Here is a 15,669-nt window from a genome sequence, read left to right on the forward strand (position 1 = left end):
AGGTAAAATGAAATGTTTTATTAATAAGAAATTAAAGAATGTACATTATGTAAAAGGTATAATTATTGTAAATATTTACAAACATATTAGTTATTAAAAGTATATTATAAAATAGAAGAAAAAAAAGATATGCGGTATCCATCCATGACACAAAATCAGTACATGCACAGCAAAACAAAGACACACAATAAGCAAAGGAACAGCGCTGTTATTGCTGTCATAAACCCATTATAAGTAAAACAAAAAAAAACTGTTTGTTTATTTGTACAAATATGTATAATGAAGTAATCATTTGTTATTCCATTCATGATATCATTGGAGAATAATATTGCTGTGACAGCCTTTTCATAAACCCATTTTTGTTCTAGAAAGAACTCTATTATATAAGGTGAAACGCATTTACCAAATTACGTTCAATTTGTACTTGGCTGGTTTAATTGATATTAACAATTCAGTAATTTAAACTGGGATTTAATAATCGGAGGACCTTAAACTTTTTCACAATAGGGTCAAATCAGAACCTAAAAAGTTGCAATTAAATGACTTTTCAACAATTATTCGAGATATGATACCACAAGTTTTTTTTTATCAAGGATACCATTCATAAAAATGTAGCCGGATACATATTTTTGTTTCATACAGTGGTTTGACCACAAAATTGTAATACACACTTGATCTAGAAGTTGATGATCAAATGTTTAATTTTCATTGCCTGCTTTTCTGAGTAACAACTTCACCTGTGTCTGGTGTAGATATACACGTATAACAGGAGAATAACTTTTCTAAAGCTTTTGACTTCTACATTGACTTCTCGAAGACACAGTGGTTTATCCAGGATTTTTGAAAGAGGCGTAATTCCTTAAAAGTGAATAAACACTGGAGAGCGGAGCGAGACGAAAATTATTTTGGATCACTTCATGCTAAACTATATATTTTCCAATCAAAAGGTCAGTGCGTATTTCATAATGTTTTACTGTTCATGTTGTAGTAACCACAGTTTTTAGAATACCCGATTAAGGAATTCAAGAACATTGAAGTAAAAAAATACTGTCATGTGCACTGAAATATTTTCATGAGTCCCCTTCTATCATGTTTGATTTTAAAACGTTTACACGTTTCTATATATAATTAGTATTTTTTTTTTATTAAAATATGAATTAATTTTCAAAATGCATTATAGTACACAAAACTTGACCATGCAAGTTCAATTGACATACATTTGTAATTCTTATTTTTTTTCATTCTATTTTTACTTCCTTCTTAATTTGAACAATTAACAAAAATCAATAGAACGTTTTTAAATAGCACTTTTATGACATCAATGATATTTTGCATGTTCATGCTCAGTTTTGATATTAAAGAACAAAAATATATTCGAAACTATGTTATTGGCATTTTATTCTTCCCTGATTATTCATTTTCTAATTCATGCAACACTTACACCAAATTTAATTGCCAAACAGCAACTGGTCATCGGTTTTACATTTTAAGAAAACACTAAATTATTATCCTTTACCTTTTAATCTGAGTACTTTGTGGCGTACTATGGTATTTGGGTTTGTTTGTCCTAGCATAGGCAATAAGAATATATTTCCCATTGTGTGATCACCTTAGATAATATATCATGTTTGGCCCCAGCTTTTTGAAATAGTTCAGCACCACTGATGGTGTTAGTCATGTACACTTTTTTCAAAATAAACAAATTCTTCTATTAATTATTCTTTTGGCTATCTGTATAGCAGTAAATGGATGTATAGTTAAAACATGAAAAAGGTAGACGATGATACAAAACCAAACCAATTAGGTCAAATGTGAAGCAGCCAAAATTGAAATCCCAAAAGCCAAATTCAAAGTAGCAAACATGCAGTACCAATACAGGTGTTCGAATAATAACAAAAAGAAACCCAGAAATATAGCAACAACGAATAAAAACAAATAAATACAGTCAGCGTAGAAAACTCTCAAAACTTAAGAGGATATTTTGTGCCCCGATAGAGTAAGCATGTATTTATTTATAAAAGACAATCTTGATTAAAACCGATAATGATTCGAAATCGACAAGAGTAATATGTTCATATTATGTAATGTGGTGTCTGTAAACCATTGTCATTGCAAAGGTTTGACAGAATAAATATTATTGCAGTTAATATCAAGGATTAATATATATATACCGTTAGAAAAAAGTAAAATATCAATATTTTACATAAATATACATTATTCCATGTCTTGGAAAGTTTGAAATTTGGTTCCATTGACATCTCGCGAATAACTACGCCTCTTGTCGTGTTGATTTCCATGTTTGTAGGATATCCCCATCAAATTTAGATGATTGTAACCACTTGTGTAAAAGTTTGCATCCAGATGGTTACTTACAAGTGAAAAGTTTGCATTCTGGTCGTTACTAACAAGAGATGTTTCAGGAAGAATTTGAGAGTCCCGGATCATTGCATACGGGTCTTCGGCGTAGTTGTCACTATCGAATTCATACTTTTCATCATCATTGGCGATTTTTTGTCTTCCATTTGTACCATAGAGGTTAGTTTTTCTTTCGTGTGAAATTTTCTGGCGTTCTGAAAAGAAGTATGATTTCAATTTTCGAAAATATATGCAATGACAAGTAGATAGCCATACAAATTGAAACTTATATCTCGACATTTATCAAACTACTATATATACTTCAACAAATTTGACTTCAAACTTACGATAAAAAAAATTAATCGGCGATTAAAAATGCGGTATTAGCTTACAATACGTATTTCGGGTAGAGAAGTCAAATAATCATTATTTATGAATTATCCTATTACACATTACACGTACAGTAACTAAAAAATGAATTAGTTTTAATTCATTTGAAGGAGACATATATCAATGAATACTTGATTTACAACGACGATAGATGATTTGCACGTAAAAAGTCTGTCATTGCTAGATATAGTGTGATATGTTTGTGCTCCTCTTTTGTAAATAAACAAAAATTGTTATTTGTAAAATAAGTTTTCTTTCTGTTTTAACCTTAACAAACATAATTCTTAAATCGTTGTATTCGGACAAAGAATATATTTTTTTATACTGAAAGCTTTCGTGAAAATGCAGACACATGTGCTAATAAACTTAGTTGTGTAAATAATGTATATATTTGGAAAGTATATCATGCTTAAGAATATTTGGAATACTCTGAAACTCGATGACTGATAAGAATCTAGATTTTATATGTTAATGATACTTCTTTTTTTTTTTATCTTTACGAACCATAGATTCACAATTTAAAAAATGTAAACATTTTTAGTGTAACAAGCTTCTTCTGCATTTAACTTGATGAATAATGACAATAAGATGATATATGTTAGCATGCGTACTTCAAATAACATAGTTTGATATATTTTTTCTTAGAAATGTACGATTGTGGTTGATAGATAACTTTTAATCAGCATATGTACCGGCGTAAACAAACTATTGATTTTGTCGATTTTATCATCTTTTATCATAAAGTTTCCCACTGCTTGTCCCGAGTATGAGACATCATGAGTAATATATCTAGTCTCAAGATCGTCTAGTTCACACAAAAAAATTTAAATAAGCATTTGCTACTTCTCAGCTAAGCACAATTTCATAATATCTAGTAGTAAAAGAAAAGATTGGTTGATTTTTATTTAGAATATATGCACATGGGTAGGTGAACACATCTCAACCTAACTAGATTGATACGTTTCTACTTGTCGTTGTTTTTGAAAATGTCATTGGTAATTTTAACAATAATCGCCAGAAAATGAAGGGAAAATGTCCACGGTCATGAAAAAAAAATTCAATTTTTTTTATTGAATTCTATTATTTCTACTCCTTTGAAGATGCAACATGAATGTATCAATGGAGGAAGGATTGTAATACATGTAATCGTTTAATTTTCATGCAAGGTGAATTGATGTTTTACTATTTCAAAGCGAGAACTGAAGTGCTTACTTTTGTTATAATTGACATCTCTAGATAATTTACCGGAAAATATCAAAGTATATTTACTATCGAAATCACTTAAAACATTTAATAAGTTTCAATCAAATTTAAAAAAGCTTTCCTGACAAAACACTATAAAATTGTTTACTTTTTGCTGAAGTACGATCAATACAAATATTTGAATCGAAATAGCTGTGTTCTTCCCACGGGTATATGATTAAATAAGCGCTGAAAAAGACATGCGTAAGAAAACAGAAATGGACCAAGACATCTTTTCCAGGCACAATTTATAAAATCGAATCTTGTATCTTGACACGTGGAGGTCAATTCATTTAAATTCTGAACCTTCTTTCCGGTATGTTTGTGTACCTTTACACAGTTCATGGATACATTGTACTAGGATTTCAAAACTGTGTTACATACAAGTTATTTTTTTTCAAAGTTGGTGGTGTCCTCTTTTTTTTTTTTCGTAGGAGAGATGATTTCTAGAAATTAGATCATTAATTCAACTTTATTATATCAAAAATGCATCAGAACCAGGAGAAAGTGCTCTGGTCCTGGCATGATAAACTTATTTATGATAAAGCTACTCAAGATTTAAATACTAATACTGAGGTTCCAAGTTTGCTTTAGACGGTTTTTCATGTTCTGTTTACTTGCATTCATTTGAATTTTAATTCTCCAAAATGGGCTTTTTGTTTGGTAATTTATCTCAAGACGAAGTTGTTTTTTAGGATACATAATGATGGAATAAACACTAAAGGGACACTTCCATCAGTTTTATACGCTTATGATACAATCACTAATACTGCAGGGTAAAGAAAACTTTATACATTGTATGATTCCTAAGTGCTTTCTGGATTTACCTTCATCAGAAACGTTCCATGAAAGAAGAAAGTGTAGTGTTTAAAATATATGTAAGAATCTATTAACAATAGTAAATTATTTATCATTTTTCTTCGAACTGTTTAATTTACATTCATCATATTTTTATAAACTTAAAATGTACACTTATATACTAATATGTTTTCCAATTGTGACCTATATTTGCTTCCTTATTGGAATAATAATAAAGACTTACTTTCTGTAATTCTTTCTTTAATTGCACTTTTTTTGTTTTCCAGTATTTTTCTGCAACTGCCAAAATAATAATCAAGTTGTTTTTCAATTAATTTTTTAAGCAATATTCATAAAATAGATCAACAACAAATCTTGGTATCATTTTACGGTTGTATGTGTTTTTGCTGACACAACTGAGGAACACAAGCAGTATGACATGAATAATTGTAAGTTACAACTTTCTAACGGTAAATGCCAGAACCAACATTCAAATTGAAATTGACCTGTATTTAATGTGTCATATCAATTGTTGATATCTATGGAGATTTGTATAAACGGAACTCTATATACACCACCTGGAAACCACACGGAAACCACAGAAAATATTAAGGTAACAATTTAGTGGTAAATGTTAACATCATCAAAATAGAACTTAACCTCTATTTTTTTATCCATAATATTTTTTACAAATCCAAAATATTTCGTCGAGCTGTACTCTTATTATCATCAGGAAACCAAAGATATACCAATTTTGAAAGTAACTAGGGTCATAACTCTTGAACTGTAAATGTGAAAACCATAAAAGTCAAACATGACCTGTATTTTATATTCCATTACATTGTGGTCATATTACAAAACATTTGTTAAGTGGTACTTTATTTCGGAAACCAAAGAAACACCCGTGTTCAGGTAACTAAGGGACATAACTCGTAAACAGTAAGTGTCATGACCATCTAAATGAAAATTTGCAAGTAGCTTATTGTCCATGTTAAAATGTCAAAATATTTGGTGAAGCAATTCATTAATTGTCTTCTGGAAACCAAACTTGTGACGGACGTCCTAACCAACTGGCGGACGGACAAACATGTGCATCACTTTATACCTCCTCTTGAAGACAGGGGTATAGAAATTGAGCCAGCGAAGTTTAGAGGAAAAAAGACTGAAATTGACACTGCCTTACTTTTTCAAGCACCACTACAAATGGGTTAAACGGTACACTGTATCTGTGTTGCAACGCACTACCACGATGGTTTTGCATGGTAAAACCTTTAGATACTAGAAAAATTGTTCAATATGTAAATTAATTATGCGTGATTGTCCTATTTCCATATTGTGACATTTTTACTGGAAGTTGTTTTCTACTTCATGTTAACACAGCACATTATATCCTATACGATCACGAGAATTCATGCATAATAGAAGACACTTTAACTGTCGACGAACCCGGTATCACTCCCTTTTGATAAGGAAGAGACAAATCAAGTTTACATAAAAAAAATATGAGGGAATCACACAATCTACAAACGGAGCAAAACCGGGTGTATCGACAGGGTTGGGGTCTCCTACTATGTATGCATCATACGCCAAACAAATAGACAATCAGTCAAAATATCACAATCAGTAAAATTACACATCAGACGACTTTATCTATATCAGTACAAGTCATTATCCGTGTGTTTTGTCAATGAAATATTATTTAGAAATGATCAAACCAGAAAGTTACATATATATTTGGTTGACAAGTCTTTTAGTATAAAAACTTGAATCGACTTTATGTTCGTTCCACTCTGAATTAATCGAATAATTGCAGTTAGTACTTGTACAGAACATATTCTCACCTACCATTTTGAAACTGAAACAATAACAACCACCACCAATGAAAAAATGGCTACAGATATACTGAGATTCATCATCCACTCTGTTTTTTCTTCACTATCTTATAAATTAAAGAAACCAATTAGAAATGCCCAGGAAGAATTTTATTTTTGAGGCCTCACCTTGTTATCAAACAAGTCCAACTCCACGTGTTTGCCTTCTTCTAAATGGTCGAACACATAATTATTTCTTATAATAAATGACATCTTTTGATAATACTTAAGCAATTACATTATTTTTAATGATTTGTAGTACAGTTCGTGTTGACATACATGTAACCTTTTATGTTTTACTTTGGTATCTCTTGTCTCTTGTGACACCGTGAGAGGAATTTTACAATTATGTTTAAGGCAATACTTGTTGTAGTTAGTTTCTTATGTTCTGAAAGCAAATAGTTTTGATCTTTCGAACCTGAGCTTAAACAGAAAAATTATAACAGAAACAGGTGTACAAACCTGGTTCCAGTAATTCTTTTAGGGAATTTTATCATGAGTTGTCATCAAAAACAGGCAAAATATAATTATCACTGTATGTTACTAATCATGTGTTCAATTCTATACATTCTGTTATTGTTATTCAAGTTCAAATGCTTTCATACTTATATTTATTTTCAAAGGAACATAACATCTTCCTTTCAAAAGTTGAGAGACTCGTCAGGGGTAGGCTTTTGTTAAATGTTAATATTTTTTGTTGTCATTTTAAGAATGTGACCGATCTTTGATTATTTCTGATTAATTTATTTATAATCCTAATAGACTCGGAATGGTATATACCTTTCCACCAGGGATGAGCATCTATCAATTAATGAAAACCTTTTGTTTATTACCCTCTGTCCGTCTTGTTTATTTATTTTCGTTGGGTTGTTGACTCTGTTTTATACTCACCATCTCATTTGAATCATGAAGGATAATCAATATGGAATGAACCAAATTATCGATAAACGCTCTTACAGATTTTGTATTAAGATTACAATAGAACAAATATTTTACAGTTAATATGCATCTTAATAATTCTTGATCTACTTACTGTTCTTTTCTGTAAGTTTTGTCTTTGCTGTTGGATGTACATGAAATCAAAAACGTAAATGAAACTTTTAGAAAAATTTCGGATTCTGGTACTCCAGCTGAGGACCTTTATTAAAGGGAATTTCTTAAATTTGGCGAGTAATTTAGGTGAATTTCTCACAGAGACTCCTAAATGAAAGTTGAATATTTAGCATATTTTCATATACACATAAAACTATAAAATGACACCGTATCATTTTTACATTATACATGTCGAAACTAAAAATTTTGAATACACGTTTGCAAATATATGTTACGGTCTTCTTACCGGACGACCCTAGGTTTCTATCACATTTTGTTTATGAGTTACACTTAAATATTGCTTAGTTAAAATACAGAAGAAAAAAAATCTCAAAAAAAGGGTAGCAAATTATTGCGACATCCTAAGTATGTAACAAACAATATAAAAAACATTGTTTCATATCTGTTACTAATACGTTTTCAAAGCGCAAAAATTGTTCCATATTATTTACCAAAATATTTGATTGACATCTTGCGAAACTGATATACAATTTAAAAGTTGCGGAAGAGGGAAATATTAATAGTACAAAATAAAAAGGTCTTCCACGGTAAGGTGGAAAGACCACCTTATGATGATGATGCAAGTTATAATATTGATAACAATTATAGTTATTTTAGGATGTGTTCTTGATAAACATAACGTTTTGTTACAATTTAAGCCTTGTATATTTTGGCGGCTATTTCTTAAATGGTGAGAAACCATTAATTTTGATACAGGAAATCAATTTCGAATGGCTAATCATACCTATGCATAAAGTGTCATTGAAAACCTAGCAAAAAAAATGATTCTTTTTATTTACAAAATCTAATTTCTACCACAATTGTGACACCGTGTATCAATTTGAAATGTACATAATACCTATGCATAGTGTACTATCGTATAACTTTGCGATGAAATCCTGGCATAAAAAGATGTTTCGAATTCAGTACTGACAAGATTTATAACATACTTTTCTAAAGATCACTGTTGACAAATGAAGAAAAAATTTAAAACAAAGGTTATTTTAAACATATTGTATTTCGAAAAATCATGTACATGAAATATTCATTTAAATGCAGTAATATATAAATACAAAGGGATTCGGAAACAAGGTTTTCCTTATATTAATTCGTCTCCCTGTCAAAAGAAAAAGGGAAATAACTGCTTAATAAATAGTTTTGTTTTGGGTTTTTTTCGTCAGATTTTTCCTATATGTTTTGCAAGATAATATTTGCAAGTCTTGTGTTACGAAAATTCAAAAGATTTTCGTTGAAAACGCCCGTTACTATTATTTTATAAATACCCGAATTGAAAGCATTTTCTATGAACAAATTTATGTTATCCCAATATTGCGCATTAGAATAAGGAGGTCTGTAAAATACTCCAAACAGACATTTACATTTTATTTTAGTTAAATTCTATCCAAAGACACTAAAGATGTTGTATTTCAAGATCATGACGTCGTTCACTTGGTGTATTTTCTTTTACATAAACTAGGACCCCATCACTTATTCTGTCTCCATCCCGATTCTTTCGATACGGAGTCTTAAAATTAGACTTAAGCTATGTTTCGGTAAGTAAGATAAGGTCCCTGTCACCAAGCTCAGCTTCAAATATTGATTTTTTAGGGAGAAGACTTTGTATGTTTAAGCATGAAAAAGTCAAAAGATCTTTATAACGATACAAATCCAACATATCAATCAGTTGAACTATCATTATGCAAGCAATTTTCTGGTAAGTCGAGCGTTGGGCCTGGATTTAGTTCGATATCACCTGCCGTATGAATAATTAGAAATAGATATAAAGATAGTTGACAAATCACTAGGCAAGTGTCATCAATATATTCATTTCTACCTAACAAAGGAATTGTATTTTTTTTTCTAAAAACCTCCTGGTGCTTATTACATACGAATGCAAACCTGAGAGAAAACATGTAGAACAACTTCGATTTTCAGAATTTGTTTGTAATTGAAAGTATGAAAATATTGTAAAGGCCTTTGTGCCAATTTGAAAAAGCAGATTAACTAATAAAACGGTATCTAAGGCCGTTTTCACACCAAACATTGCGTACTGTAAACCTGTTTACAATTAGTTTCATGTGATCTCATATTATCATTGTAATAATTTTTATTCAATATATATAACTTCCTTGAATATTCACAATAAAATCCACGTTCTTGATATCTAGTTTTATGAACACTTAACCCACACAGGGTCTTCATTGACTATCGACTGTGTGTAGTGAAAATCTATTTTTCAACTACATGTAAACAATGATTTTTACTAATGGGAACGTAATACAGTTTAATAGAGTACACTTGCACCACACCGAGTTTAGATCAGTGTGAACACGGCCTAAGTTGATCGAGTGAGACAGTCGAGTAGACCTAACATAGTGTAGCCCAACACTTGCCCTATATGTAATTAGGTCACTTCCCATTGTCTACATTTCGTAAGGATAAATATAGTACAAGACATAACACATGTTGGGAGCACTACAATATTAATATTACTGGTAAAAAAATTATAAACAAAACACTGACTCAAACAACCCACGCCGGGACAACAAAAAGAAAACAAATAAACTGTAATTTACAAAAATGTAATTATAAATACAAGTTTCAACATTTTCTTTCAGAGTTCTAAGGTTCCAACTGCCTCATGCAAAGTTGACCCTATTTGATTTTAGCTATTTTTGTATGTCCCTTTTGGACATAAAGCGTCAAAGTTTCTACGTCTTTCACATACTTGCCTTTTATATTTTAATTTGATCGAATAAAGATCAATCCAGAAAAGTTCTTCGGACGCACTTAATTTATAAAGTGTTATTTAAGTATTTTCAAAATTTGTGATATATTTCACCAAAAATAAGTTTATTCCACAATTTCGTTTAATTGTTGGCACCTGCAATCAATTTGGAACTGCTAATTATACACATATTTCAATATTCTGAAATTCTTCCGAAAAGAGATGTTTCTCATAATGTTTGAATGTCAACACAATTGTAAGCCCTTATCCCATATTTGACACCAAGAAACAATTCTGAATAGCAGAGAATACTTATGTATCAATTTGTGCTAAAATCCTTGCACACAAAGAAGTTTTTAAAAAATTGAGAATTTCTAACAAATGATAAAAAAATTAAGGCCAATTCTCCCAATACATTGTATTACAAAAATCTAGATTTTTACATTTGAAATAAAATCTGACTTGCATATCAAATTTGATGAAATTCTAGCACAAAAATATATATTTCAAAATTTATGTTGTTTTTTTTTAAGTTTTGACTACATTTTGTTCAGATCTCCAAATAAAAAAAAAACACCTTCCTTTTGTTGTTATTTATACTGAACATAAATATTATCGAAATCGGTTAAGGCAATCTTGACTAAGCATACGACATAGACGAGATGACGGGCAGACAGAGGGACAGACAGAGTGATTACTACAGTGCCACCGACTAGTCGACGGGCCCAAAAAGTCAGAATAGTCCGAACAAAATCAGAAGGCGTTTCCATGAAAAGGCTAGAAAATATCAAAAATAAAATAAAATATATAGTTCTCATAGATTTAATCTACTATTTCAAAATTAGTAAAATATGTCTTTCTATCCAAGTAAAACAGTAACAAAATGAGGGAAATTCGCAGTAAAATTGTATTTTACAACTGGGATCAAATCTAATTTAAAACAGCTAATGGATTAAAACTGGTATACACATGGTTAATATATAAAATTCAACTATGAGACAATAAAAGATACAAACAATACGATGAATTGGTATTAAAATCAGTAAAACAAAATACCATAATTAATTTAGTATATCTTATGTAACCTACTAAGAGTAAAAAAATGTCGAGCTTAGTTTTCAGTTTTTAAAAATCACATTCTCTTATTTCTAGAATCAATAAGTACGTTTTTAGTGCATTGTGAATCTTGCAATTTATAGTGTAAGCAAACTGACATGCATTTCTGAAATTCTAAATTAATATATGTAATATTTTTTTTTAAATTAAGCTTCAGCCTCCTTCAGACATGCTTGATCTTAACACAATTTTGTTTTTCTTTGTTGACATATTTGTTTGTCTTTATAGTGATTGAGATTATAACACATAAAACATGTACCTCTATTTCTGACATTTTTACCTATTATGTTTGTTTTTTTTGTTCAAACATTGTTGTCAATATAATAGAATTTCATGCGACTGTCATACACATGAGAGGTTTAGCTAGCTTTAAAACCAGGTTTAATCCACCATTTTCTACATAAAAAAATGCCTGTACCAAGTCAGGAATATGACAGTGTTTTCCGTTCGTTTGATGTGTTTGAGCTTTTGATTTTGCCAATTGTTAAGGGACTTTCCGTTTTGAATTTTCCTTGGAGTTCGGTATTTTTATTGATTCACTTTTGACTGCTGTATCCCATTACAATATTTGACATTTTTACCTATTATGTCTGTTTGTTTTACTCACACATTGTTGTCAATATAATTGAATTCTATGCGACTGTCATACAAGTGAGAGGTTTAGCTAGCTATAAAATCAGTTTTAATCCACCATTTTCGACATAAGGATATGCCTGTACCAAGTCAGGAATATGACAATTGTTTTCCATTCGTTTTGATTTTGCCATTTCTTAAGGGACTTTCCGTTTTGAATTTTTTCTTGGAGTTCGGTATTTTGTTATTTTACTTTTTATGTGAATTTCTTTTATTCTGTTCTTTTATGTCCTTCGTAGGCAAATGTTTCTTGCAGTTTTCAATTTTTTATACCTCTCTTAGGCATTTATTTTTGTTTTGTGTTTGACTGTTCTTGATGAAAGTAAACCCAGAAAAATGCATGGAGGCACCAGATGATAAAGATCTTATGTTTACTGCACTGGGTCGATACCGTTACTTGATCACTTCTAGACCGCGAGACTATTATCAGTTCAGTAGTCATTGCTTCAGTACTGGCATGATTTATTACATACTTTTCTTAAAGGAGAATTAACTTTCAATTCATGTTCATGAATTTGACCCAAATTTTCATATATGATTTATACAAATTATAACGTATCAAAGCGTTTCAGTCCTGGCATGAAAATACGGATATTGCGTTATTAAAATTTGCTGTTACAAAGTTTGGGATATTATTTTTAAATTTAGGAATGTATTTCCCTCATGCTAAACTCTGGTTCCTTGCCCGGGTTTTGCTCTACTTGCTGTCTTTTTTGTTTGTTTTCACAGCCCTTTAATTTTTCGATAAGTTTTGAAATATTATACTTAAATTTGAAAAAAATACCGGTGGAATAGTAACAGATCAAGATGAAATATAAAAGCTTGAAAGGGATTTTTATGCTACTTTATACGACACTAAACAAAAACCAGATATAGATGTTCAAAAATACATTACTGAAACAAAACTCAATTATAAATTATCAGAAGAAATAAGTAAATCTTGTGATGGATACGTCATACTAGAAGAATTAACTATTGCTGTCAATAATTTAAAACCTAGACGGGATAAGCATTAACTTTTATAAAAAACATTTGGGGACTTCTTGGACCTCTACTTGTAAAAATGTTTAATCTTAGCTTTAGAAATAAACAACTGCCATTTTCGCAACAACAACGTTTACTGAATCTAATTTATAAGAGAAATGATCCGTTGGAACTTGCAAATAATGAACCAATATCATTATTAAAAAGTGATTATAAATAACTCTTATACACGTAAGCTTTAGAAATAAAACAAATCTAAGTCTAATCATTAATGCTGATCAAACAGGATACATCAAAAACTGGTTCATAGGTTTTAATCTACGCAAAATACAAGATGTAATAGATTACCCAGAGAAGTTTATTATAGAAGATGCTATTTTATTTATAGATTTTTAGAAAGCTCGACACATTACAATGGAATTTTATGTATTAAACTTTAGAATATTTTGGTTTTAATAAACCCTTCATAAATTGGATAATAACCATGTACACAAATATAAATAGCTCTAAATTTAATAACGGGTGGATATCGGCCCCTTTTGGACCCCTTAGGGTATGCGGCAGGGATGTCCGTGCTCTTCTCTACTTTTCGTAATGTCAGTAGAAAAATGGCTAACCAATTAAGACAAAACAAAAATATAAGAGAATAGAATGATAAATTAATAGTAAAACACATGGTTTGAAAATTACGCTAGTCGCTGATGATACAACTCTTTTCCTAAAACAGAAAGAAGCAATCTGAACAGCATTAAATATAATCGATTTTTTTTTTGGTACTTTTTCCGGACTACAACTAAATAAAAATAAAACAGAGGGAGTTTGGATTGGTAAACTCAAACATTGTAGAGATAAATAAGATGAAACAAATTTCAAGGATAAACCGGTAAAAGTGCTAGGAATATATTTCGGAATTAATAAAAAAGAAATTTGAAAAATTAGATTGGGATACTAGATATAAAAGAGCAGAAACCTAATTACATCGTGGAGGAAAAGAAACTTAACAATCTTAGTTAAAATTCTTATAGTTAAAACCCCCATTATACCACAATTTACTTTTTTAGCGAACGTTACCGTTTTAAGTAACTCAAATATACTTGAGCTAGAAAGAGAAATCTTTAGTTTTATATGGGATGAGAAAAAAGATAAAAGTTAAAAGATATACATTGGTAGCAGATTATAACTAGGGGCTAAAATTGACCGACATAAAAAGCTACTTCTCCTTTTTAAGTCTTGGTCTCTAGGTTGCTAAAATCAAAACAAGATAATTGGACATTGATCCCAAAATAATTTAGGAGAAAATTGCCTTATTTTCAGAATGAACTTATACAACCAAACTTTAAAAAAACTAGATATAACTAAAGATATTCCAGATTTTTACTTAGATATAATAAAAAGTTGGATTCTATCATGAAACGAAATAAAAAACAGAATTGAAAAACTTTGTCGAGATAAAAAAACAAGTAAATTGGGGTAATAAATTTATTAAATTTCAAAACAAGCCGCTTATTATACATAATTGGATACACAGCAATTTCATTTATATAAACGATATCATCGACGACAATGGAAAATTGCCCATGAAAAAATATTAAAAAAACTGCGAAACACCAAAAATTAGTTATCAGAAATTTCGATTGTCAAAAAAGCTAAAAAGCCAACATCATGGTTAAAAGTTTTAGCTACGAAAGAATCCATCAAAAAAATGAAAATTTAACAGATCATTTATAGATATAAACAAAGAAAATATTGAAATTGAAAATTTAAGCATCAAAAAGATGTATCAATATCTCGTTCAACGAAAATTGTCCAAACATTGGCACAAACTAATGGAAAAAATGAATAAAAAATAAATTACAATTTTACCAAATATATGTTTAAATTTATACACCAAAATTTAGAACTGAAAAAACTTAAAATGTTTAGATGGAAATTGATAAATTGCATTTTACCAAATAGAGAAAATGTCTACACATGGACAATCGAATCTAGCCCATATTGTCTACTTTGTCAACACGTATCAGCACTTCTTTTATTGAATGTTAATTTTGTAAAGAATTTTGGGAATTTGTAAATATTTTTTTTTTTATCTCAAATGAATTTTGATAAAACAAAATCAACTTAAAAGATATAGTAATAGGCTATAAAATAACAGATAGCGAGTATATCGGATTCAATATAATTCTGACAATTATTTCGATCTACAAATCGTATTATGTATCAAACCAAAGAAATAAATCCACTAATGTATTCATTCTTTTCAAATCGGAATTGGAAGAATACGTAAAATCATACAATCTAGACAAAAAATACACAACAGTCCGAGTGTTCAAAGTTTAATTTTTAAAAAAAAGAAGAAAAAAAATTTAAATAAAAAATTTTTTTTATGATATATTTATTCAGACAGATTCTCGTAACCATATAAAAAGATAAATTGATATGTTTTAAATCCATGTATAAATA

General features: G+C 29.8%; 1 protein-coding gene and 1 long non-coding RNA gene across 6 annotated transcripts in view; one reads left to right on the forward strand and one right to left on the reverse strand.

The window, feature by feature from the left end:
• LOC127710315 (uncharacterized) overlaps positions 1-15,669 on the forward strand; it is a 644,133-nt gene that overhangs the window by 507,560 nt on the left and 120,904 nt on the right. The gene's annotated exons all lie outside the window — the stretch shown is intronic.
• LOC127710320 (uncharacterized) lies at positions 2,252-7,730 on the reverse strand. The gene is made up of 4 exons (XR_007986126.1): positions 7,690-7,730; positions 6,631-6,724; positions 5,030-5,085; positions 2,252-2,570 (listed from the first exon to the last, which is right to left on the reverse strand). It is a non-coding gene; the product is annotated as an uncharacterized LOC127710320 (long non-coding RNA).

This window comes from Mytilus californianus, unplaced genomic scaffold, assembly GCF_021869535.1.
Source record: "Mytilus californianus isolate M0D057914Y unplaced genomic scaffold, xbMytCali1.0.p SCAF_70, whole genome shotgun sequence".
Lineage (NCBI taxonomy): Eukaryota > Metazoa > Mollusca > Bivalvia > Mytilida > Mytilidae > Mytilus > Mytilus californianus.